Genomic DNA, 25,251 nt, shown 5'->3' on the forward strand with positions numbered 1-25,251 from the left:
TCCATTTCTTTTCTTTTTTCTTTTTTAAAATTTTATTTATTTAATTAATTTAGAATGTTTTTCCATGGTTACATGATTCATCTTCTTTCTCTCCCCTCCTTTCTCTTCCTCCCATAGTGCATTATACCCTTTAAAAAAACCCTTATCTTCTGTTTTAGCCATTTACTGGTTCCATGGGAGAAGAGTGGTAAGGGCTAGGGCAAAGGGATTAAATGACTTGCCCAGGATTACACAGGTAAGAAGTGTATGAGGCCAAATTTGAACCCAGAACCTTCCATCTCTAGGCGTTGCTCTCAATCCACTGAGTCATCTAGCTTCTCCTTCAGGGTTTTAATGAAATTTGAAGGGGTTGTAGTATCTAGTACTACCTCTCACGAGCTCCCATTTAGTGTTCAATCAATCAATTAGTGACACTCTTTTAGCTTTCAGAAAGTTTATTAATTTAGAACAGTAAATTATAAAACAATCCTCCCAAACTAAAGCACATTATCCCCTTGCACACAGAATGGGCTCATGCATTATGAAGAATGAGAGTGAGGCACACATATAGAGAACACGGTAAGGCTGATGATTACTTCCAATTTCTGGCCTTGGGCATCATTTTCTCTTTAGTGGAGTCCTAGTAATGTTCTCTTTAGGTGTAGTTGCTTTTTTTAAATCTAAAATTCTCCCTCCCTCCCACCATTCCCAACTTCTACAAGATGGCAAGTAATTTGATATAGATTGTACATATTTTATCATCTAATATATATTTCCCTGTTCATCATGTTGTAAAACAAGACACATATTGCTTACACTAGAGAAAAATTCATGGAGGAAATAAAGTGAAGAATAGTATGTTTCAATCTGCACTCATACTCCATCTGCTCCTTCTGTGATGGTGAATATCCTTTTTCATTATGAGCCCTTTGGAGATGTCCTAAATATTTGCCTTTTTGATAATAGTTAAGTCACTCACAGTTGATCATCATATATTACTTTTTTTTCCAGCATGCACCATTCTCCTTGAATATGAAAAAATGTTCTAAATAATTATTTATTGTAATGCAAATCAAAACAATCGCAGAATTTTATCTCACACACTTCAGATTGGCTAAAATGATAAAAGGTCAAGATGACAATTGTTGGAGGTGGTGTGGGAAAATGGGGATACTAATACATTGCTGGTGGAACTGTGAATTGATCCAGCTATTTTGGGGAAGAATCTGGAATTATACTCAAAAAGTTATAAAACTGTATGTATTTTTTTACCTAGCAATGCCACTACTAGCATTATTTCCTGAGGTGATCAAGGATAGAGGAAAAGAAACTATATATTCTATAATAGTGACAACAGCTCTTTTTGTAGTGGCAAAAGTGATGGGGTGTTCATCAACTGGGGAATGGCTGAGCAAATAGTGGTATATAATTTATTGTACTATTATTGTACCATAAGAAATAACAAACAAGAGGTTCACAAAAAAACTTGAAATGTTTGAATGAAGTGATGCAAAGGGAAGCGACTAGACAACCTCAGAGGGTTTGTTTTTTTTTTTAGCTCTATATTCTCAAATTCATTGAGAAGGCTTCAGAACAAGCCTCTGCCATGGACGATGTCAACCTATAAACTCTTGCTCTCCACCTAGAATTGTAACTTAACCACTCAAAGTGACCTTAGTCATCTACATCAATGGCTTCCCTTTACTCATAAGGAACCTAAATATCAGGGAAGTACATTATAGAACTAGAGCTAGAAGAAACATCAGAGGCTTCTCACTCCCTAGATGAGGAAACTGAGGACCAGAGAAGTTAAATGTCTTATTCATAGTCACATTGGTAATAAAAAAAAAGCAGTAGAATTTGAAGCTAGATCTTCTGACTCTAGTCATTACTCTTGGCTTTGTCTTTTACAAGGTTTCTTGGGCTATTGATAACTGAAAGGTATATAGGTAAAAAACTTCCTATTCCTATTCCTATCCTAACTTAAGATTCTTAATTTTTAGTTTTTTAGTGCTAGATGGCACCTTGGAAACTATTGAGTCCCCCCTGCCCCCACTACCACCACCACCATTTTACAGATCAGACAGTCTGTAAGGGAGATGAATTGGTTGTCCAAGTTAATACAAGTTGTTAATACATGAGGTGGGATTTCAATCCATATCCTCTGGTTCTAGTATCAATTTTTTTCATTGTATCATATACATGTTTTTATGATATGCTAAGGAACTGCTTGGTAACTCATGGCAATCATTGAGGAGTCTAAAGATATATTTTCTTCGAAGAGCATCAAGAGGCCTCTCAAAAACACAAGGTGATGAGCAGCTCATCCTCAGAGTTATTCAAAGAGATTCCATCACCACAATGCAGAACAGAAGGAAAAATCCACATCTGTTTCTAAGAAAACAATTTGATCAGTAGCATCAGATGCAGAAAATATTTGGAAAGAGAAAGCCATTTTTCATTATATTAATGATAACTTCTTAGAACAAATTATATCAAGGTAGGGAAGGCCTGAGTACAAATGCTGCCTTTGACACATCCTGGCTTTGTTAACCTGGGCAAGTTGCTTAACCTCTCATTGTCCTGGGAAACCCTCAAAGATGATCAGATATAGGGCAGGTATGGATCTGCCTTGGGAATGGGTGTTTACTCATAGGAACTCCCTACACTGATCATATGGTAGGGCTAATCCATTGGGTTTTATGCCAAGACTAGTCCATTACCAAAGGATAGATTTAAATGCCAAATTAATACATAATGAGGATTACCTCACTTTCCAAGAAATCTTTCTATAATTAACAAATGATAGTTCTGTATCCCAAAGAGATAAAAAAGGAAAGGACCTGTTTGTACAAATATATTTATAGCTGAGCTTTTTGTGGTGGCAAAGATTTGGAAACTAAAGGGATGCCCCTCAACTGGGGAATGACTGACCAAAATGTGGTATATGATGGTGATGGAATATTATTGTGCCATAAGGAATGATGGACAGGATGATTTCAGAAAAAGCTGGAAAGCCCTACATGAACTGATGCAGAGTGAAATAAGCAGAACCAAGAGAACCTTATACACAGGAACTGAAATATTGTGGGACAATCACATGTGATAGATTTTGCTACTGTAAAACTTAAAGTTAATCTACAATAATTTCAAATATTATATTTTATGAGATTTATTAATGATCATTAGAAGCAACAAAATAAAAAGATAAAATAAAACCACGTACCCATGGCTAATTTGCCTGTTCAAAAACCCTACTCTAACATAGTCGCTAAGAAGAAGCAAAGAGACTGAGACCAGGAACCCCACCAAATTATTTCCCTGTCTACATCAGCAAGTAATGACAGGAAGCCAATGGGTTCCTGGGAAATGTAGTTCAAAGGCACAAGATTTCCAATTACACACTACTAACAGCAATATAGTGATCCAGGACAATTCTGAGGGACTTGTGAAAAAGAATGCTATCCACATCTAAAGAAAGAATTGTTGGAGTAGAAATGCAGATGAAAACATGTGATTTACCACTTGTTTATTTGGGTATATGATTTGGGGTTTTGATTTTAGAATATTACTTACAGAAATGAATAATATGTAAATGTGTTTTGTATGATAATACATGTATAACCCATACTGAAGTTCAGCTCCAGTGGGGGGGGGAGGGAAGGGAAAGAGAAAACATGAATCATATAACTTTGAAAAACTTTGATGGAAATTTGTTATTAAAATAAAATAAAAAATTGGAAAAAAGAATTATTCAATAAATGTTATTAATCTTCCTCTCTCTCCATATTTTTATCCAGGTCTCTCTTTCTCACTAAGGTCTACTCTATCTTATATGGTAGGAAAAAACCTAGTCAGGAAACTCCCTCTACCAATGCCAGTCAACATCTGGTCTACTAACTTATAGTCTTAAAAAAAATGAAGTACCAAGCACTGGGACTTGACCAGAATCACATAATCATCATATATCAGATGTAGGACAGATTGTCCTGACTCTAAAGCCAATTTTCCATTATTAGCATCCTTCTCCTCAACCCTACCTACTTAGTTTTACACACACACACACACACACACACACACACACACACACACACACACACACGAGTTAGGAATAGATTTAGGACATACTTGAGTTCAAAGTCTCTGACAATTATTTTCATATGTGACCATAGACAAGTCACTGAGGCCAAGTTTTCCTTTTAAAAGTGAGATAATAATATCTACACTGTCTCCTCATAGATGTTTAAACACACATGATGCAAAAATTCACATATATAAATATATTCAATATGCATGTATAAATCCATTCTTGGACATGTTATACAAAGTGTAGATATTAATATATACATATACATATATGTATGTATATAATAGAATATCTACATTCACATGTACATATAACATGTCCATTTGTTTTCTAATTGTTTTCAGTTGTCTCACTTTTCATGATGCCAATTTGGGATTTTCTTGGGAAAGATATTGGAATTGTTTGCCATTTCCTTCTCCAGTTGTATAGATGATGAAACTGAGGCAAATAGAGTTAGGTGACATGCTTAGGGTCACACAGGTAGTAAATATCTGACCCAAGATTCAAACTCAGGAAGATGAGTTTTCCTGACTTTAAGTCTGCCACTCTCCTTTGTTACTTAACTACCCTAATAATATAACATGTATATACTTATGTGTATATTATATGGCCATAATATATAGGTCCACATAGAAGTATATGTTAAATATACACTATGTACATGTTTATTGTATGCATGCATTTACCTACATGCGTATATATGTGTTTGTGTTAGGGGTTGGCCAACTCATATAAATATATGACTCACCAGAAAGTAGCATTGAGAGATCTTTCCATTCCACCATTTCTCCAAAAGAGGCTGCAGGTTCCATCTTTGTGGAGGAGAGGAACAGGACTAAGAAGTCACAGACAGAAGCCTAGCTGGGGAAGGTCAAGAACTATCCAGGACTTCCATGGCTGGGCAATCTCTCCATCGATCTATCTCTAAGAGGACTTGGGGGATAGAATTACAATAGTCTCTAATACTTCAAATAGCTGTAGTCTAGGGGTTTAGAATAAGTTTCTCTTTTCCTGCTAGCCCTTGATACAAGGATACTATAGGGTGTATGGGATATGCCAGCAGGACTAGTACCTCTGGTGTGAAGGCATCCCAAGCCCTTTTCAGGGCTACTCATACACCTTTGGTGGTCACCTGTCATCCAACTCTCACCTGGTCTCCAGGAAGTTGTAGCCTGAGACCCAACCACAGCCTAGTAATTCAGCTCAGCTGGCAGAATAAGCCAGATTGAGGGAACTGAAAGGGCTCCCACCTGTTGGTGAGTTAGGCGGATGTCTACGTCAAACAGGGAAAAACTTCCCCCAGTGGAAGTTTTGTCAGGTGCAAATAGTTTGTTCCAATGGCCATGAAAGTGGCTGAAGCAGGCACTGTGGAGAACATAAAGCTTAGTCACACATAGAAGATGCCAAGGTCACCCGCTACATCCACAGCCACAGCCATTGATTCTGACTTTTGTCTTTCTCCTGGACTTCAGTGACGGGAGGAGAGAATGAGGCTGACAGATTTGTGCTACTCTGCCTCCTCAGTCATGCAAGAGAAGCCATGACTAATTGTGATATCATTGGTCCTCTGAAAAGAAGGAAGAGAAGGGTAACAGTGAATTTATTTGGCACTCCTCCCACAATACATGGGTTATATAGAAGACCATCATAAACCTTTCACTGAGGTAGACGACAAATAGAAACCACCGATTAGGATAGAATATATTAGAGGAAATGAAATTTTCTATTGGAGAATGAAACAAAACCTCTGCTTAACCGAGGAAGGAACATAATATAGGAGTTAGTAGATGGGGAAAGCCCACTCAGCTCTCTCTAAGAACATAGTAAAGGCTTTCTGTGGTACCAAGGGAGGTCTCCTGTCTGACATCCAAAGTTTGTACTTGACCCCTCTGGAACCCCTTCTCTGAAACCCCTGCACCCCCCACTCCCCAGCAAGTGCTCATCATTGTTGGCTCAGAAGTGTCTTGGGTGCTCAGGAGTCATGCCCTCCATGTATGGCGGGTCAGTGCATTATCCCTTAGGAAACTGGCCCAGACTTTAGTAGGAATGGGTTTTGTGAAGCGAAAGTGAGAATGATGCACAGAACTTGATTTCCAAACTTTAAAGTATTAGTCAGTATCCATTATTCTCCTTGCTGTTGCTATTCCATTGCTCTTGCTTCTGGCCACTGCAGTAACTGCATCCTTGTTTTAGGAACACAATCAAGCATAGAGAAACCATTTTACTCTTAGCCTTGAATTCACTAAACTGAATTGGCACAGTCCTTTCATCTTTTCTTGTCAAACTTTCTTTGCACACACACACACACACACACAAACATATATATATATATATATATATTCCCCTCTATTGAAGAATATTATAAAAATAGTACACTAATCATAAATTAAAGTAATTTGAGGCTTACTACAAATTTGTAAGGTGTGTATTGAAGGCATAAGTATGCCTCTTTTACAGATGAGAAAAGGGAGAAGAAATTTTATTTGTAACACTAATACTTGTATGGATTATTTGTGTAAAGATTAAAATTTGGAGATACTGAGGCAGGTAGAAATTAATTTCTCTCTGCAAGGAGTATTATATTTTTATGAGGTTTATTAAAGGTTAAGGATTAAAGAAAATGCAGAATAAGAAAGCACATGTCTACGCCAGAGAGGCCTAGACAAGATAACCTCACATCATGAAAGAGATGCGTCTGCTCCAAGACGGAAGTCCAAAAGAGGCCAAGCCTATTCACAACCAGGTTTAAATACCCCATCTCGCTCTCGGCCCAGGTGAGAATTCAGTGAGATTAGAGGGCATTCTGGGAAAGTGGAGCAAGGATTTCTGGAGATTGAAGTTCCACCATTTGATCCTCTGGGGAGAAGGACTTCCCCAAAGGATCATAAAAAGCATAATCAATTTTAAAGATTACAATAATTTGAGGATAAGAGGAAAAAAAAAACAATAACTGCTGGACACATTGACAGAAAGCCAGTTAGGGGGAAATCCCATTTGGCATGAGAGTATACATACAAATAAATGTTCAATCAACCACACCCAAAGTTCATTTTTGTGCAGCTTGTGGTCTGGAGGCTTCTTCATGATGTCTTCTCCAACAGTTCAGTTTCTGGATTCAGGGAAGTAGTATGTTTCTTTACCTAAAATTCTTCTCAAAAGGAATTTTAAACTTTTCAATTTAAATAATGATATTTTTTACATTCCCCTGTTAAGAGGGTGATTGAAAAATACAGGATCACTTAGGGATGCATGGCTGAGGTATGAGGTATATGAACCAATTGGTAAGAGAAATTAAGAAGATATCAGAAAAATCCAAATAAAAAAGAAAAATACTGGATGAAAATATAGACTATCAAAGTCTTATGTGTAAAATTATAAGTAAAAGAAAAATAAATCTATAATAGGTCCTTGAATCAGGGCCCAATCAAAATGATCTAAGCAATGATGCATTTACCAAGTCAATAGCCAGGACTACAGAAAGGTATCGCACTATGAAAGGCAGAAAAAAGGGACCAGATTATATGAGCCAAGGTTTCAGGGATATTCATCTGTGAGTATTTTCAGAGTGAGTGTAGACACAAGGAAAGCCTATGTCTAGCAATGATAAACACAGTAACCTCGAGTCTTCACACTAGGTTCAAGACCTTTGTATTGGCCTAGAAGTGCATCAATCCATCCTGGATTGGCTTTTCTATGGCTCTGTGAAATGGCTCTTGTGTATATATCTTGTCCTGGAATCAGACAGAATCATTAAGTAAAGTCCCATAAATTTTTTTAAATAATTAGTGGCATCATTTTTATAGTCACAAGCTTTTGGGGCATGCATTGACAAATGTATCTTAAACTTATAGTACTGAAAAGTCAAAAAGTTAAAGAAAATCTTAATGCTGGTGATATATGCTTCAAATATAAAAGAGAGAGAAAAAATAAAAAAAAAACAAATAGTATATTGCACATGCAAAAAATATAATAAAATATAAAAGTTTTAAAATTTCAAAAATGTAGCTTATAATCATTGACACTCTGTGTCAGCTAAGAAAATATAGAATGCAAGGCTTTCTCACCAAAAATGAGATCCATTTCCTCTTCATGTCTGGCCATGCTCCACTGTGAGTAGAAGGCAAATGAATTGAGCAAGGTAACATTTTTAAATTTTAAAGAACAGTATTACAAATATGTAGATATCAAAATCCCCAAAATTCTCAATAGCCCAATTAATTACAATAGCAAACAAACACACTATCATATTTCACATAAGTTGCTGTATGGCATTTTTTAAAACCTATGAATTGATGCATATTTGTCACAAGTTTTTTTTTTTAATGTGGGCTTAATTACAATGATATTTGTTCAATAGTTATAGGGGAAAAGCAACAGAATTTTAAAACTCAGTACATTAAATGAACAGTGAAACAGAATAATATTGAATGCAGTAATATATGAATTTAAAAATCACAAAGTTAAATCTTAAACAAAGCAAACAATAAAATGAGGTAGAATACAGAGATTTATATAAACCATTGGAGTCTGAAATGCCTTAAAATATAGCCTCTAGTCTCTTTAAAGTTCCTTGTTTTTTTGTTTTGTTTTGTTTTGTTTTGAATTATCCATTTAAATGTCTATTATTAGAAGGCAGAGTGGTAAGGGATAAGCAATGGGGGTAGAGGCACCCATCCAGGGCCACAAGGCCATGAAGTGTCTCAGGCCAGATTTCAACCAGAGACCTCCCATCTCTGGGCCTGGCTCTCAAAGTTAAAAGGTTGTACAGAGCTGAATATCCTCCCTGACACACAGGTGAAGTCAATGAAATTACCAGAACAGTCAAAAGGTATCCTTTTAAATAATAAAATTTGGGGATACTGAGGCAGGTAGAAATTTGTTTCTCTCTGCAAGGAGTATTATATTTTTATGAGGTTTATTAAAGGTTAAGGATTAAAGAAAATACCAAATAAGAAAGCACATATCTAGGCCAGAGAGGCCTAGACAAGATAACTTCACATCATGAAAGAGATGTGTCTGCTCCAAAATGGAAGTCCAAAAGAGACCGAGTCTATTCACAACCAGGTTTAAATACCCCATCTCGCTCTCGGCCCAGGTGAGAATTCAGTGAGATTAGAGGGCATTCTGGGGAAGTGGAGCAAGGATTTCTGGGGATTGAAGCCCTGGATTCGAGTCTATTTTTACAATTTGTAACACATACTTGTATGGATACATGTATTGTGAGTTGTAAGGTAAAGCTGAAACAAATTTTTTAAAAAGGTAAAGGGACTTACTCATAGTCACAGACTGTACCAGGGGAATTTCAACCCTAAATCTCCTTCACTACAAGTACACCGAGCCAACAGAATGTCCAGTTCTCCAGTGGAGTCTATTTACCTTCTGAGAGGTCCATGGAAGCCCCCTTAATGTGAAGGTTGCCTAATTCACTAAGTGATTTCATTGGTGCACACAGAACAGCCATACGTTTTATCCCCAGAAAAGAACTAAGTCACAAAGATCATAGAATTCTCAATGTGGAAAAAATAAATTTGGCTATTATCTAATTCAAACCTAAGGAAGCACAGGCTCAAAGACTTGGTAAAGGTCACTTGGCCACTAAGGGGCTGGGGCTAGTATTAAAACTGGGTCCAAATAAGATTTCATCTCATCCTGATACCAACAGCTCTCCCTTGTGAGAGTTTCTCCCCCTCCCTAACACTTATTTTCACTTATTCATGGGTTTTCAGTTGGTTGTCCAACCATGAGAGAGAATCTATATACATGCCAATTCATATTAAGCATTCAAGTAATATTTCGAGACTATGTGAGAAGCTCTTTCTCTCTCTCTGCTCCTTTGCTCTACCATCTAAATTAATTTCAAATTCCCTTGAAATGCCCCCTCAAGCACGACAGAGCTATTTGTCCATGATGAATAATGCTTTCTTCTCTATTGCCATTGGCAGAGGAGGCTCAAGACAGGGTTATATCCTGGAACTCCAAGAGAGGCTAAGTGGTAAAAGTCTGACCCCTCTTTTCCAATCAGTTTTTATTCCCTACTTTCTTAGTCAGCTGTCACACCTCCATTGGTGCAGAATTACCTTTTTGAAAAAAAGAAATGGTAGAGATTCTTTCCCCCACGGTCTTCTCAAGGCTGGCAAATCAGCTTCACTTCTGCTATTATTCTTAGCTCAAGATGATTAGTCGAGTCGAGAGGACAAGAGGCTCAGGGTGTCGCCTTCTTAAATTGCCAGCTTAGATTTCACAATGCAGAAAACAATGTTGTCAAAGATGCTCCAAGTTGTTTTCTTTGGCAAAATAATATCTGGCAGCCTTGTTTTTAAGAACCTCAACTATAACAATACTGAAAAAAAATCAGTTTCTTCTATGAAGTTCAACTGGTTAAACACGTGGAATGTGATTGACCCCTGTGTATATTCATGAATCAATGAATAAACAAACACTAATCTAATACTTACTATGCATGTACAGTATACAATGATATACATGTGATTGTCCTGCTACAAACTTTCCTGATGGAGTTGGTGTTAATGTGTATACCTACACATGTACTTAACACATATCATATAATATATTACACATATGTATAATATATGCATATATTTGCATATCTAATATGTGTAGATATGTAGTCATATATGTATAAATACATATGTATATATATAGAGACAGAGACAGTAGTCAACATGACATAATGGATAGTGATAGTGACTAGAGTCAGAAAGATCTGAATTCTAATTCTACCTCAAATACTTCCTACCTGTGTGACCCTGCATAAGTCGCTTGTCTTCTCAAGGCTTCCTTTTTGTCATCTATGAAACAAGGGGTTGGACTCAAAGGCCCTTTAAGAGCCCTCCAAGCTCAAAATTGATGATCCAGTCATCTTAATGTTTATCTCTTGAAGAAGAGAATCTCTGAGTTGCAAGGGCCCTTGGAAGCCATCAAGTGCAACTCATGTTGAATGTAACATCCACAATTTGAAGACATTGGAACCTTTATCTCAGAAGGCTTCCATTGAGGAGGGATCTACCATCAACCAAGGCAGCCTATTCTTTTTTGTTACTTTTGCTTGAGACTTGCAAATATCCATCTACTGATGTAGATTAATGACTCATCAATCCTTCTTAGTTTTAGGGAGTTGCCATCGGATGCCGAGAGTTCTAGCAAGTTGTCAGGTTGTAAAGAGAATAGAAGACTGGTTCAAGAAGTTCATATTTGGAACATTTGCCCTTCTCTGTATTGGAGGCTGAGGGTAGGACAGATTTTTTTTAAGCATCCATTTTTTTTGTTGTTAGCCAGGGCTAGCTATATCTTATCTCCTCTTGCTGGGCACTTTCTACTCCTTAGATGCTACCTTCAGGTCCATTCCTGAAGAGATCTGTTTCTGTGTTCTGGATAAATGTGGAAGGGTGAGTGAATGAAGCCTTGTGACTCAAAAACTCAGCTTTGCCACATGCAGCAATAATGACAATCAAACTCATTTTAGCCAGAAACTCAGGGGGACAACTCCAGTTCCCATTTAATTCTGCTTCTTGGGAAATTTATCCAAAATCAACAAATAAAAGGCATGCCATTCTCATTTGGTTTGGTTCTGTCTGCCCTCCTCCTAATGAGAAGAAAGCATGACACTTTTGAATTAGGACTCAAATCCTTACTCCTTCTACCTTTTTGTACAACAAAATCAAATACTGCTCATCCTTTCTGTAGCCCTTGTTTAAAATAAAGGACATACATGAATCAATAGCAATTAAAATAGGACAGCTAACACAATGAATAAACCACTTTAAAGAACAGTAAACTGGGTTAAACATCCATGCCTTCTGATGGAAAAGGGGAAAGAAGCAGCTACTAGGATTCTTCTGCAGAAAGAAGTTCCCAAATAACTGGACCTTTCCCAAGATGGGATCTCAGGAGTTCTAGTTGACACTCCTCTTCTATTGTTTATCTCCCTATATCATAAGTGCATCTTCTATTGTGATAGTTGCATCAACAAAACATCTGACTCTCTTCTTTCATCTTGGCCAGCTGAGCCTCAGTCCAAGATTCTCACCCTATCTCTAAGCACCTATCCTGGGAGATTCTGGGGTTGGTAAAGACAACTCTCTTTCCTTAGAAATAAACCCAAGAACCCATGTAGACAGACTCCACCTCAGGGGCTGAATATATATTTTTCCTTAGGGAAATGGGAAGCTACTGATGGATTTTGATGAGGGGAGTGGTACAGTCAATCCTTTGATTTAGGAAAATTATCTTGGCAGCCTTGCAACAAGGGAAAACCTGAAAGTATAGTGGCTAATGAGGAGGCTATTCAAGGGATACAGGTAAGAGGTGATAAAAGCCAGAACTTTGTTACTGATCATGCCAGTGAAAGGAAATAATGGTGATGGTGGTGGTGATGATGATTATGATGATGATGACATGAACAACTGACATTGATGTGGCACTTTAAGGTTTACTGAGGATTTATTAGAACCTTCTCATGAGATAGGTAATAGTTAACTATACAAAGGCATTTGTATTTCTTTACATATTATTCTAAATTTTGACTTATCAGTTTTTTAAGATTATAGATTAACTAATGATTATCCTATTTTAGTAGTTTGTATTCATAGGAAAAACACTGGAAGAATGTGCTGTGCCTTCATTCAGTTATCCATTTTCATGAGCAGTCAAGTTAACAAGCATTTGTGGAGTTTCTCTTATGTGTCAGGGAAGGTGATTATTCCTGGAGATGAAAGAAAGGCCAAAAAAGGAGATTAGGGAAGTTGGAGTAGCAGAGATGAGTGGATGAAGTGAAGATTTTTTTTCAAGAATGGGAAGAGATATGGGCATGTTTTGAGGCAGTAGCGAATCAACCAGTAGAAAGGGGAAAGGGAGTTATAGACATAGAAATCGGCTACAGTAGGTGGGCCAGAGTGCCTGGGAGAAGCACACCTTGGCAAGGAGAGGGGCTGTCTCTTCTGAGATAATCATAAGAGAGCAGATAGTTACAGAAGGCATCAATGGGATGAAAGATGAAGAGGAAGGGGGGAAATGATTTTTTTACAAATGGCCTCAATTTTTTCATTGAAATTTAAAGTGCTGTTCTCATTTGAGAATTAAAGAGAGGGAATCATGGGAGGTTTGAAGGGGGATGAAAAAACCTCTATCATGAGTGGGATAGTGGATTGCTTTGGGAGATGTCAAAGGGATGCATTAACTTAGTGAGGACTCAGCTGAGATTAGGTTGAACTTTTTTGGCAGACTCAGTCATTATGGTTTTGGGAGTTCCTTCAGTTTTAATCAGTGAAACAATAAGTAAGAGAGAAGACAAGAGATAATGGGAATAATCTAAGACTGAGACCTGTCTGGGCAAGATATTTTTGATAGGAGAAGGGGGCAAGGTACTTAAGAGAAGAGGACATTGAATAGATCTGGTTTACAAATGGGTGAATGGGAAAGAAGGAGAATGTAGCCAATGCAGATATAATGGCCTGTGAAAGACTTGAGGAGTCAAAATATGAGCGGTTACAATGAGGATAAAGAGCAGGATTTGGGGGTTGCAAGGCAGAAGAAAAGAAATAATGACAATAGATTAGGATCATATAAAGGAATTTCAGCATTTGTGAGCATGGAAATGGATGTTGTGGAGCATGACAAGATCAAAAGTATTTCCATCTGTATGTAGGTGAAATGGGGTGGAGAAGGAAGTCAGAAGAAATGAATAAATTGAGGATCTGAGAGGTTAGTTTGCTTGTTAAGTCATTTTTCAGTCTTGCTTGACTCTTTGAGACCCCAATTAGGGTTTATCTTAGTAGAAACTGGAATGGTTTTCTATTTCCTTCTCCAACTCATCCCACAGATGAGGAAACCAAAAGCAAACAGGGCTAAGTGCCTTGGCCAGGACTACATAGCTACTAAGTGATTGACACCAGATCTGAACTCTGATGGATGAATCTTCTTGACTCTAGATCTGGTACTGTATTTACTGAACCACCTAACTGCCCCCTAGTTTTCTTCAGGAAGTACAAATAAATATGCTGAAATCTCCTCCTGTGAGCCAGGTTCTAATTAGGGAAGGAAGAACAATGTCCTCAAATTCAGTTGACAATAGCTACAGGAATTAGGATTGGGTCATGATTATGAATTGAATAAACATCAAAGGAAAGGTAGTGGAGGGTGAGCCTTATTTAAGTGTCAGTGAGGAGCAACTCTTCCAACTCTTCACCAGGATCAGTGAGTGAGGGGAATGAAGAAAACAAAAAAATACTTCAAGGGTAGCCCAAGAAAGTGAATTATTAGGAAGGAGTCCAGTCTTATTGAGGGGAAGGAGGTGGAGGGAGTGAGAAAAGCAAAGGTTTCAGATCAGTTTGTTTCTTATCCAGGGAGTAAGTACAGGAGAAGAGATTCATTCTAGAGTAGGATATTGGGGTTGAGATAAGGGAGATGGGAATGAAAGACCAGATAGTGGGGGACAGAGAAGGCAGTGTGAACAATGGCAGCCAGTGATTTGATCCAGAGAACATGACAGAGTTTAACAAGATGTATGTTAATCATTAAAGAATGAGTTCAACTACGCCAAAAGGGCACTAAAAGACTGCCTGCCCTTTGATCCAGCAATGGGACTGCTGGGTTTGTACCCCAAAGAGATCATAAGAAAAAAGACTTGTACAAGAATATTCATAGCTGCACTCTTTGTGGTGGCAAAAAAAACTGGAAAAGGAGGGGATCCCCTTCCACTGAGGAATAGCTGAACAAATTGTGGTATCTATTGGTGATGGTATACTATTGTGCTCAAAGGAATAATAAAGTGGAGGAATTCCATGGGAACTGGAATGACCTCCAGTAAGTGATGCAGAGTGAAAGGATCAGAACCAGGAGAACATTGTACATAGAGACTGATACACTATGGTACAATCAAATGTAATGGACTTCTCTACTAGTTTCTAAACTAATCCAGGACAATTTTGAGGGACTCATAAGAAAGAACACTCTCCACATTCGGAGGAAAAACTGTGGGAGCAGAAATGCAGAAGAAAAACAACTGCTTGACCACATAGGTTGATGGGGATATGATTAGGGATGTAGACTCTAAATGATCACCCTGGTGTGTAAACCTCAAAATTTCTTAGACTTATGAATGTTGGAAATTTCCCCATTGGGAAATTTCATACTTGAAAAAATTTCCTACTGATAGTAAGAACTCTATTGGAATATGAAACTCCTTGGCATGGGAGGATCCTTCTCCTCCCTACTTAAGACTACTTTAGGACAGAAACCTTTTTGCTAAACAATGGAAAGGGCTTTGACCTATGCTTAAGCATAGAACAGGAAGTTCTTTGAGTCATGATTGATTTTAGAATTGATACAATAGAGATACTTGGAATGACAGAACCAGGTCTTGGAAACTACAATCTCCACCCTACTCAGAGTAACAGGATTTAGGAAGGGCTGCAGCAAAGATCAAGATTTAATTATTTGAGAATATGACCTTCAACAGACATGTGCAAAGGGGAGAGACCTCTGGGTGGTCCTGGGTTAAGCTAGAGCCACCATTGGCACAGGGGAGACATCGACAGTAATTGGTAGATGTGTGAACTGAGGGGAGGAAACTGAGATTGTTGCCTTAAAGATAGTGGGGGTCTGAGGACTGAGGAGGCTGGCTCTGAAGGAGGTCTGAGAGGAGAGAGGTCCTGGAGGGAGAGCTCCTGGAGAGGTCTTGAAGGAGGCTGTGGAAGGAGAACTCAGGAGGAGTCAGGAGGAGAATTCTCTGGAAACATTTCTTGAAAGGAGGCTCTCTTGAAGGTGGAGCCTGAGGTTGGCATGAGAAGCCTTACCTAGAGAGATCTTGGGTGAGTGATAAAAACAACTGACTGATTTATCTCTTAAGACTGAGGTCTAGGCCTTATTGGCTTGAGACCCTTCATTCTTATTCCTTTCTTACTTTCTCTCTTTTTCTATTGATTAATCAGTGTATTATAAATTAAATTTCTCTATAAAACCCAATTGGTTTGGGCATATTCATAAGTTGGGAATATATTCCCTGGTGACCATCTTATATTTATATAAAACCAAGACACAGTAGAAACATATTTCAGTGGTCATAATTGTTATATATATATTTCCCTTGCTCCAAAACATTTTAATTATCACAGTTTATGGCTCCCACTTTCTTATCTACAACTATTTAACGCTCAAAACTATTTTAAATCTAACAGGTGCAAATATCAATAATATGGAAATAGGTTTTGCTCAAGGACACATGTAAACCCATTGGAATTGTGTGTTGGCTAAAAGAGGGTGGTAGGGGAAGGGGAGGGAAAGAACATGAATCTTGTAACCATGGAAAAATATTCTAAATTAATTAATTAAATAAAATTTTCCAAATTAAAAAAAATAATAAAAAATAAAAATTGTTTTTAAACAAACAAACGGATGAGTTCAAGTAGGCTCTCATTGTCCATAAGGGATTAATCAAAGTAGAGGGGCCCCAAGGCATTAGGCACTTGTGTACAGTTGAACTCAGCTCATTGAAACATTAAAAAATGTTTCATCTGCTGTCTGCCTGGTTTCAAATCCTTAGAAGAAGCTGTCTCCTGGTATCTTCTCTCCCCTTCCATTTTCCTACTTCCTTCAGTGAATTTTATTCCCCCTTAGACTATAAACTACTTAAAGACAGGTTCTATTTTTCAATTGTATCCCTTGCATTTAGCACAGTTCCTGGTACACAGTAGGCACTTAATCAATGTTCAATGGATTAGAATTAAAAAGGAGGAAAAAGATAGATTAGTTCAATGGCCATGAAGCCATAGCTTCCTAATACATAACACTATATCCTGGTGACATATACCTGAGTTGTGAATATAAAGGTCCCTTTATTTGCTTAAAACTGTACAGAAAAATCAAACCACACCTTATAACAGAGGCACCATTTCTTAAACTGATATCTTAGTGAACTAATGGTACCAGAATGATCTGGTGGAGTTGACGTGGCCACTAAGACTGCCCAAAGTCCCAGGGATGAGCCAAAGCACAGTTAGAATCAGACAATTTCTCTTGTCCTAAAATGGACAAATAGAAGAGAAATAAATTATAGTTCAATTTAACCAATTTTGTTTCTGAAAAAGTTATTTTTTCCTGTGTAGCCAAAAGCCAAGGCCAATAGAGTTGGTCATAGCAAAGGAAGCCAATTTCCTTATTTTTTCCCCTCTCCTTCCAGATTCTTTCTGGCACTGTGAGAAGTTATTTTTTTTTAAGTTGCAATATTCTTCCCCCTTCCCCCTGTTATTCATGTCTCTATACTTGGCAGGTAGTGTGTATACACATCCCAGAAGGGGTCTGGAGATAATGATGAATCAGCAGAAACAACTCCAAATTGAAACATTCAAAGAGCCACTGTATTTCCCTTGTTCTGGGATGTTTTGAAATAAACATTGGCAATGTTTATTTAGAAAGGTTGGGAATTTTTTCATATGTCAGCAGCAGGGCTGGGCTTGAAACAGATGAGGCTGCATTTTTCTTTTTCCTGATGATTCAAAACTATAAAGCCTGAAAATTACCTAATTAAGAAGATGCACAACAAAACCGAACTTGGACCCCAATTCCAATGATATACCTAGTCTTAAGTGGGAAAGTCTTCATAAATAAGTTCTAGGCTAGGGATAATGCCACTTTTTAAATGAAGGTAAACCACCATACACTCAGCTGGAGGTTGGCATTTCAAAATAACCCTTACCTTCTGTCTTACTATCAATTTTAAGACAATTACTAAGGGCTTTGGAGTCAGGGTTAAGTGACTTGCTCCGAGTCATACAGCTACAAAATGTCTTAGGCCATATTTGAACCCAGGACCTCTCATTTCCAGGTCTGGTGCTCTATCTATTGTGTTACCTAGCTTCCCTCACATTTCTTTTTAAAATTTATAAAGCTTTCATTTATATTGGTGGAGGAAAATGGCTAAGAGATTTTTTTCCAATCCCTGATTTTTGTTGACTATGAGACCATGGACAAGTCATACCTTTTCTGAGCCTCAGTTTATTCATCTGTAAAATGGGAGTGAAAAACAACATGAAACTCTAAATAGAAAACTGGATTTAAATGCAGGAAAACCAGGATTTAAGGTCCTGCCTATGTGACATTTAGAAATTCATTTGACCTCTCACTGTCCCAGGCAGCATGCTGATGTATTTTCACAGAAGAGTTGCCAATTCGCATCCATGGAGGGAGTTTTTATAGAATTTCTCCTGACAGTGAAAGCAGAGATCTGAAATTTCCATTCCAAAAAAAAGGTAGTGACATTAATACGTAATGACAAATCATTAAGATGATCATGGGAGATAATATATGAATGAATAAGAAAGCATTCCTTAAGCAATTATTTTACACTCGACACCACTAAGTTTTGTGAATACATATATTAGCAAATGAGCTAATCTGTGGCTCTCAAAGTGCTTACCTTCTAATGGGAGAAGACCACAAATACAGTGTAGAAGAGTGATGGCCAGGAGTCAGGGAGTTCCAGAGATGGCAAGTGTTACATAAGCAATTGATTGGAACATTCTTTCCAAAAGTAATGACAATGCTAATTTGAGGACAGCTAGGTGGCACAGTGGCTCGAGTGCATGGCTTGGAGTCAGAAAGACTCGAGTTCAAATGCTACTAGTTAGATGACCCTGGGCAAGATGCTGTTTACCTCAGTTTCCTCATCTGTAAAAAACAGCTAGAGAAGGAAATAGCAAACCACTCCCATACCTTTGCCAAGAAAACCCCAAATGGCATCCCAAAGAGTTGGACCCAACTGAAATGATGGAAAATTGACAACAATAACAATGGTGATTTTATTATTAGTGTAACCACACAAAGAAAGGAGGGTATAAGGAGAAGATGAAGTTGGCAGGATAAGATGGGAATCACTCACTTACCAGTCTATGATGAGCTTCCAAAGCTGAGCAGATCAGCTCTCCCAGGAAGGGGAAGCAAATGTGGTCATTGATGCTGGAGGAAACAGGGATGCGTGTGTGAGGTAGGGCAGGTTAGACCTGCAATTTAACATCCTGTGATGTGTCAGGAAGATGCTATGATTGAAGGCTAGGACCACCTAGACAGGGATCTATCAGCAAAGTGCATTAGAAACCTTCCAGCCCTGCATAAATACCAGTTATTATCCTCCTCTTTGTTATAGCCATCATCAACACCATTATTATTTTATGTAACTGGTTTTGAGAGATGTAATTCAGTCTTTTTATTTAAAAGCTTTCCTAACAGTAGGTGTACTTCAATGAGGAGTAAAAGAGGTCCTGCATATTTTCTATGATAGACTTTATCAACTATTCAATTATATCCAATGAGAACTTGTGAAATTTTCCCATAGATAACCAGCAAAATTTAGCCACTGTCCAATGGAAAATCTAGGATGACTTACTCCTTGTTGCTTTTGGAATATCTGGAAGGAACACAGAACAATTACTCTTTCCTGGAGACAATATTTTCTTGCCAATTTAAATAGACATTGTTGAAGCTTCACATGCATTGCTTTAATTTTGTCTTTCATCTTTATTAAAATGTCAAACTTGCCTTTTGCTTCAATTTTTCAACACTACTAAGACCATAAAATTTTAAGAGCATCTTAGAGTTGAAAAAGGGCACAAATAGTGTTGGGTTTTGTGTCTGAGAATCAGAAATCAAATTCCAGCTTTTTACTTACTTCCTTCAAGATCTCAGTCAAGAAACATCATTTCAGAGGGCAGCCAGGGATTCAGTGGATAGAGTGCTAGGACTTGAATTGGGAGAACCTGAATTCAAATCTAATCTGATACTTCCTATTTGTGTGACCACAACCCCAGTTACCTAGTCCTTATTGCTCTCCTGCCTTAGAATTAATACTTAGTATGGACTCTAGGACAGAAAAAGGTAAGGGTTAAAAAAAGAAACAAGTTCTGTGGGTCTCAATTTCCTCATCTGAAAAATTAGTGTGTTGGACTAAGTGGCTTCTTAAGTCTTGAAATTCAATCCAGCCTCTTTCCAAACTCTGAGTAATGTTGACAGCATGTCTAAAAATTGATCCTCCATTTTCTGCTCGAAGACATCCCAGTTATAGAGTACATAGAGGAAAATGGAGCTAAGAAAAAATTTCATTTTCTTTTTTTTTGGGCACCATATTGCATAGGTTGATCTGAGCTATCTTTCCCCTGAGGGAGTTCATTCTACTTTTAGACATCTCTAGTGGTTAAAAAGAATGCTTTATGATCGTGTCTTTCTTTTTCATGGGTAGGGAGATTACAGAAAGGAAGAGAGAAGCAAGCATTAGGGCTGTCCAGAAAAAAAAATAAAAGTGATTTTTTGAAATGTTTCTGAAAAGCTATAGAAGAAAATAAAAGAAAGTTCAGAAGGTAACAAAACAAGACATCTTTTAAAGTAGCATGTTGAATAAATTATATATTTTAAAATAAAACAAACTATAGAAAAAAAAGAATTCCTTAAATTGAATCAAAATTGGAATCCCTCAACTACTGTCACCTCTCACCAATTAGGGTTAGTTTACACCTAAGTTGACAAATTTAAATTTCAGCCTTGTCTTCTCAATTTGAACTCAAAGATAAAAAGCATGTTTAATATGCCAATATATTTATGGCCCTTGACTCAAACATACTGCATCAAAGAATATCAGCTAGCAAAAAATGAGCCTGTTATTATTATCTCCTTTCAACTTGAATTCTTTGATTCTATTATACAAATATGAAAGTATAATAATGCATGCACTCATTCATATATACATATATACATACATGTGTATGATATATGAACCATTATTATTGTTGTTATTATTTAATTCTTTTAATACTTATGTTTTATGGAGTTTAATTAAGACAAGCTAGACCTACTAATGTTCTTGTCCTTTTAATATTTTGAAAACTATTGATTTTTGTAATTGGAAAAAGTATCAGGGAACAAACTATTATTATTATTCACATGCTTTTCACATTTTCTAATGGGTATCATCACATAGGTATGGTCTTGGAACAACTTATGATTTTACCATTATTCTTGCCTATTTAGTGTTCAGGTAGGTAACTAACTTTTTTTTTTTTGATAATTGAAAAAAATGATTGGGATGTAGACTTCGTTTCTGTAGGGTCCTTGATATCATTTTTGTATCAACTCCAGCAGCATATAGGATGACCAGGCTATATTTATCATTCTCTTTCCACATGGTTTGTAGGTCTCTATATTTCAAAAGCTTTTCATTCCAAATAGCTGGGAGATTATGAGTATTTGGTATGGTAACACTGGTTAATATTACCCTTAAATGCTTATATATCAAATGTTAATCTGAAGGATAGTCTATGATAATGATCCTGTTTTAGTGCATTTTCTTGGTTGAATTCTCAAAGATGGATTTGTCATCTGTTAGTTTATGAAAAAAGAGAAGACTTTGATGTATAATTCTGGTTATAGGATCATGTCTAAGTTTTTGGTAAATGCTAAATTTTTGTGACCTGAATTGATTTATTATACATTTTTACCATTTCCTTGCATAATCTACATAGATCATTGAGTCTGAGTCTCTTAAGGACAACCCATCAATAATTTCTGACCTAGTTATTCCCATTTTCCATCATAACTCCCTATAAAGTACAGAAATGAAAATAGTAAGTTTGGATGACTATTTTTATTTTATTTTGGAGTCAAAAAGTTGGCATAGTAGAAAAAGGATTCATGGAATCAGAAAGACATGAATTCTAATCTTTTCAGGTGTTTAATAGCTGTCTGACCAAGGGCAAGTAATTTAGTCTCAGTTTCCTCATCTGTAAAAAGGGGACAACATTAATCTCACTGTGTCATCACAATATTCAAGTTTTTACCAATTTTAAAGTTCTAAATAAATGTTATCTATTACTACTACTACTACTACTACTACTACTACTACTACTACTACTACTACTACTACTACAACTACTACTGATGTTAACTACTGGACTCAAGAGAGGGCATTTCTGAATCAATAATTTAACAGGAAGCTACTATGCCAGGCCCCAAAGTGTTTACATTAGAGATGTCTTAGGCAAGAAACAAAACAGCTTTTCCCTTTAAAAACTTCCATTATGATTTGAATGAGATGGACTATTCTGTCGGCAAATACTATCAGGAATAGTTTTTAAGCTGTTACCCAAGCCATCAGCACTGAGAACTTTTCCCCACCTCTCCATCCTTTCCACCTCCCATTTGTTGAGGAATTCCCTCTTGTTTTCCCTTCCTGAAATACACAGACAGATAACCCAAAGATCAAGTGGGAAAAGTACTAGATATGGAGCAAAAGAATCTGGTTCAAATACTAGTTTTATCATTTACTGCCTGACTTATTCACGATCACATTGCCAAGTAAATTTCAGAGGCAGGGTTTAACCCTCCCTTTCTCTGACTTTAAACTCAAAGTCATTTCTACTTACCCAAATGTAGAGCTTTCTAAACTCATTGGGGAGAGATTTGGGGGTAAAGTTGTGGTTTTTTCCCAAGGGAAATGGTTGTGTTGAAGATCAGAAAAGAAAGCATTTGAAGACCAGAATGACAGTGAAAGTGGATGACATGCATATAGAAATTTCATCTATTACAGAAGCAAAATGACTATTTTGAAAAGAAATATATTTAGTCATCTCTTATCTTTGGCATTTACCATCAAAGTGGAAAGATTACTGGGGATGAAGGGAATCATTTGATCACCATGTAAGGGAGCTGTTTTTACTTCCCCAGCTTCAGAATGTTGAAGACTCCAAAAGTCAGTCTAGATAGTCATAATTACTGCCTTGTACTGAATTTGTTACTTGTCAATATTTAGCTTATCATATTCATTCAATTTTATTTATTTTTCATATTAATTTATTTCCATTTATTTATGTGAATCTATTATTCATTCATTGATTTACTAATTAATTAATTAAGTTATGTTTCTTTTTCTACTCATTTATTTATTGTTTGATTTATGTACTTATTTGTTCAATTTATTTATTGATTCATTTATTTATTGCTTATGTTCAAGAGACATTTTGGATTAATGGATAGAGAGACAGCATTGGTGTCAGCAAGACCTAGATTCAAGCCCCACTCATGATACATACTGGCTATGTGACCTCAGGCTTAAAACTTAATCTATGAGATTGCTCAAGCAATGTTCAAATACAATGTTGAAATAAAAAATAGAGAGGAGTTGTTGTCCTGCCATCAGCATTGGAACTGTTCTCTAAACTGATGAAATCACAGATCATGATCAAAAAAGGGGAATTTTTCAAGTATGAAGTTTATCAACAAAATTCAAGTCCTTTGTTGGAAACTTCCACACTCAGTACTAGACGCAAAAACTTCTATAAATAACTTAGTATGATAAATAATAATTATTTTAAAAATTACAATAAGCTAACATTTATGTACTGTCTTAAGACCTAGGAAAGTGAAATACACTTAAAATGTATTATTACATCTAACCCTCACAACAATCCTGTGAAAAGAAGTGCTATTATTATCTCCATTTTAGAGATGAGAAAAGTGAATCATGGGTTGACTGACTTGCCCAAGATCATCCGGCTAGTAGACAGAGTATTTGCACTCAAGTGGGGAAATGATCTTGATTTTCATTGAGCTGGGTGCTAGGGCTGTAATCTCCTTCTGCATCTTGTCAGCAATGTCTGTGTACATGGTGGTACCACCAGACAATATGGTATCAGTCAACAAATCCTTAGGGATGTCAGCATCACCCTTCATGACTGAGTTGAAGATAGTTTCATGGATTCTACAGAACTCCATGCCTAAGAAAGATGGCTGGAAGAGAGCCTCTGGGCACCAGAACCTCTCTTTGCCAATGGTGATAATCTGACCATCAGGGTATTCATAGCACTTTTCCAGAGAAGAGCTGGATGCAGCAGTGATGGGCCATCTCCTGCTTGAAGTCAAGGGCTATGTAACATAGCTTCACCTGGATGGCACGCACAATTCCCCTCAGCTGTGGTGGTTAAAATGTACCCTCTTCCAGTCAGTATCTTCATGAGGTAATCCATCAGACCATGGAGAATGGCACGTGGAAGTGCATAACCTTCATACATGGCACAGTGTGGGTCACACCATTACCAAAGTCCATCATGATTCCAGTGATATGACCAGAGGCGTACAGGGACAGGACAGCCTGGATGGCAACATACATAGCTGTGGTGGTGAAGTTCTAAAACTTCTGTTCAGTTCTAAAACTGAAGTTCTAAAACTAAAACTGTGTCATCTTTTCTCTGTTGGCTTTGGGCTTCAGGGGGGCTTCTGTGAGCAGCACAGGTCATTCCCCAGGAGCCATTTGGAGCTCACTGTAGAAAGTATGATGCCAAGTCTTCTCCATGTCATTCCAGCTGGTGACAATTCTATGTTAAATGGAGTACTTCAGGGTCAGAATACACTTTTTCTCTGGGCCATACTCACCATCACACCCTAATGTCTGGGGTGCCAAACAATGGAAGGGAAGATGGCCTAGGGGCTTGTCTCCTGCAAATCCAGATTTGCACATTTGAGAGTCATTGTCATGTTAAATTTATATGGTTGTATCTGAATATTTAATTGGTGGTTGCCAGGGATTTAATTTCTAAATCCCAAAATGAATTACTAAAGTCAAGTGGAATTTATGGTACTTTATTTTTACAATAGAGGGAAGATATTAAGGAAGAGAGAAAAGGGAAGAGAGAGAGAAAAAAAAGCTTCATGACCATCTAAAAGGAAGGCAGTCTGAGTTCTCCTGCACGAGCTCCTCCAGAGGTCTAGTTCCACAGCCAAGTGTCTTCACTCCAAGTCCAAATGCCTGTCTTCCAGTCCAACTCTGAGTGACTGATGGATCTTCACTCCAACCCAAGTGACTGATCTCCTGTTCAATTCCGAGGGACTTAATCTATGTATGTCCCTGTTTCTACTATTTAAAGAAAAATTTCTCTTGTATCACCTCCCCTAAATTTTACATCTACTAATCACAGCAGATGCTCCTCTCCAGGACTGCCCACCCTTTCACATGTGGGTCACAGAACTCCCACTCAATGTATGAAATGGCTGTACCTTTTTGTGGTTAGTTCATACCTTTTTGTAGTTAGTTAATACCTTTTTGTGGCTAAAATGGGTAGAAAGAACTCACAGCCAGTTTGCCTCACTTTTAAGTCATGTAATTTCTCCTTGCCTCAATTTCCTCATCTATA

At 37.3% G+C, this 25,251-nt stretch overlaps 1 pseudogene; it reads right to left on the reverse strand.

The window, feature by feature from the left end:
• Nucleotides 1–23,617: 23,617 nt before the first annotated feature.
• Nucleotides 23,618–24,413, reverse strand: LOC103105991 (actin, cytoplasmic 2-like; annotated as a pseudogene).
• Nucleotides 24,414–25,251: the final 838 nt, after the last annotated feature.

This window comes from Monodelphis domestica, chromosome 8 (genome assembly GCF_027887165.1).
Source record: "Monodelphis domestica isolate mMonDom1 chromosome 8, mMonDom1.pri, whole genome shotgun sequence".
Classification (NCBI taxonomy): domain Eukaryota; kingdom Metazoa; phylum Chordata; class Mammalia; order Didelphimorphia; family Didelphidae; genus Monodelphis; species Monodelphis domestica.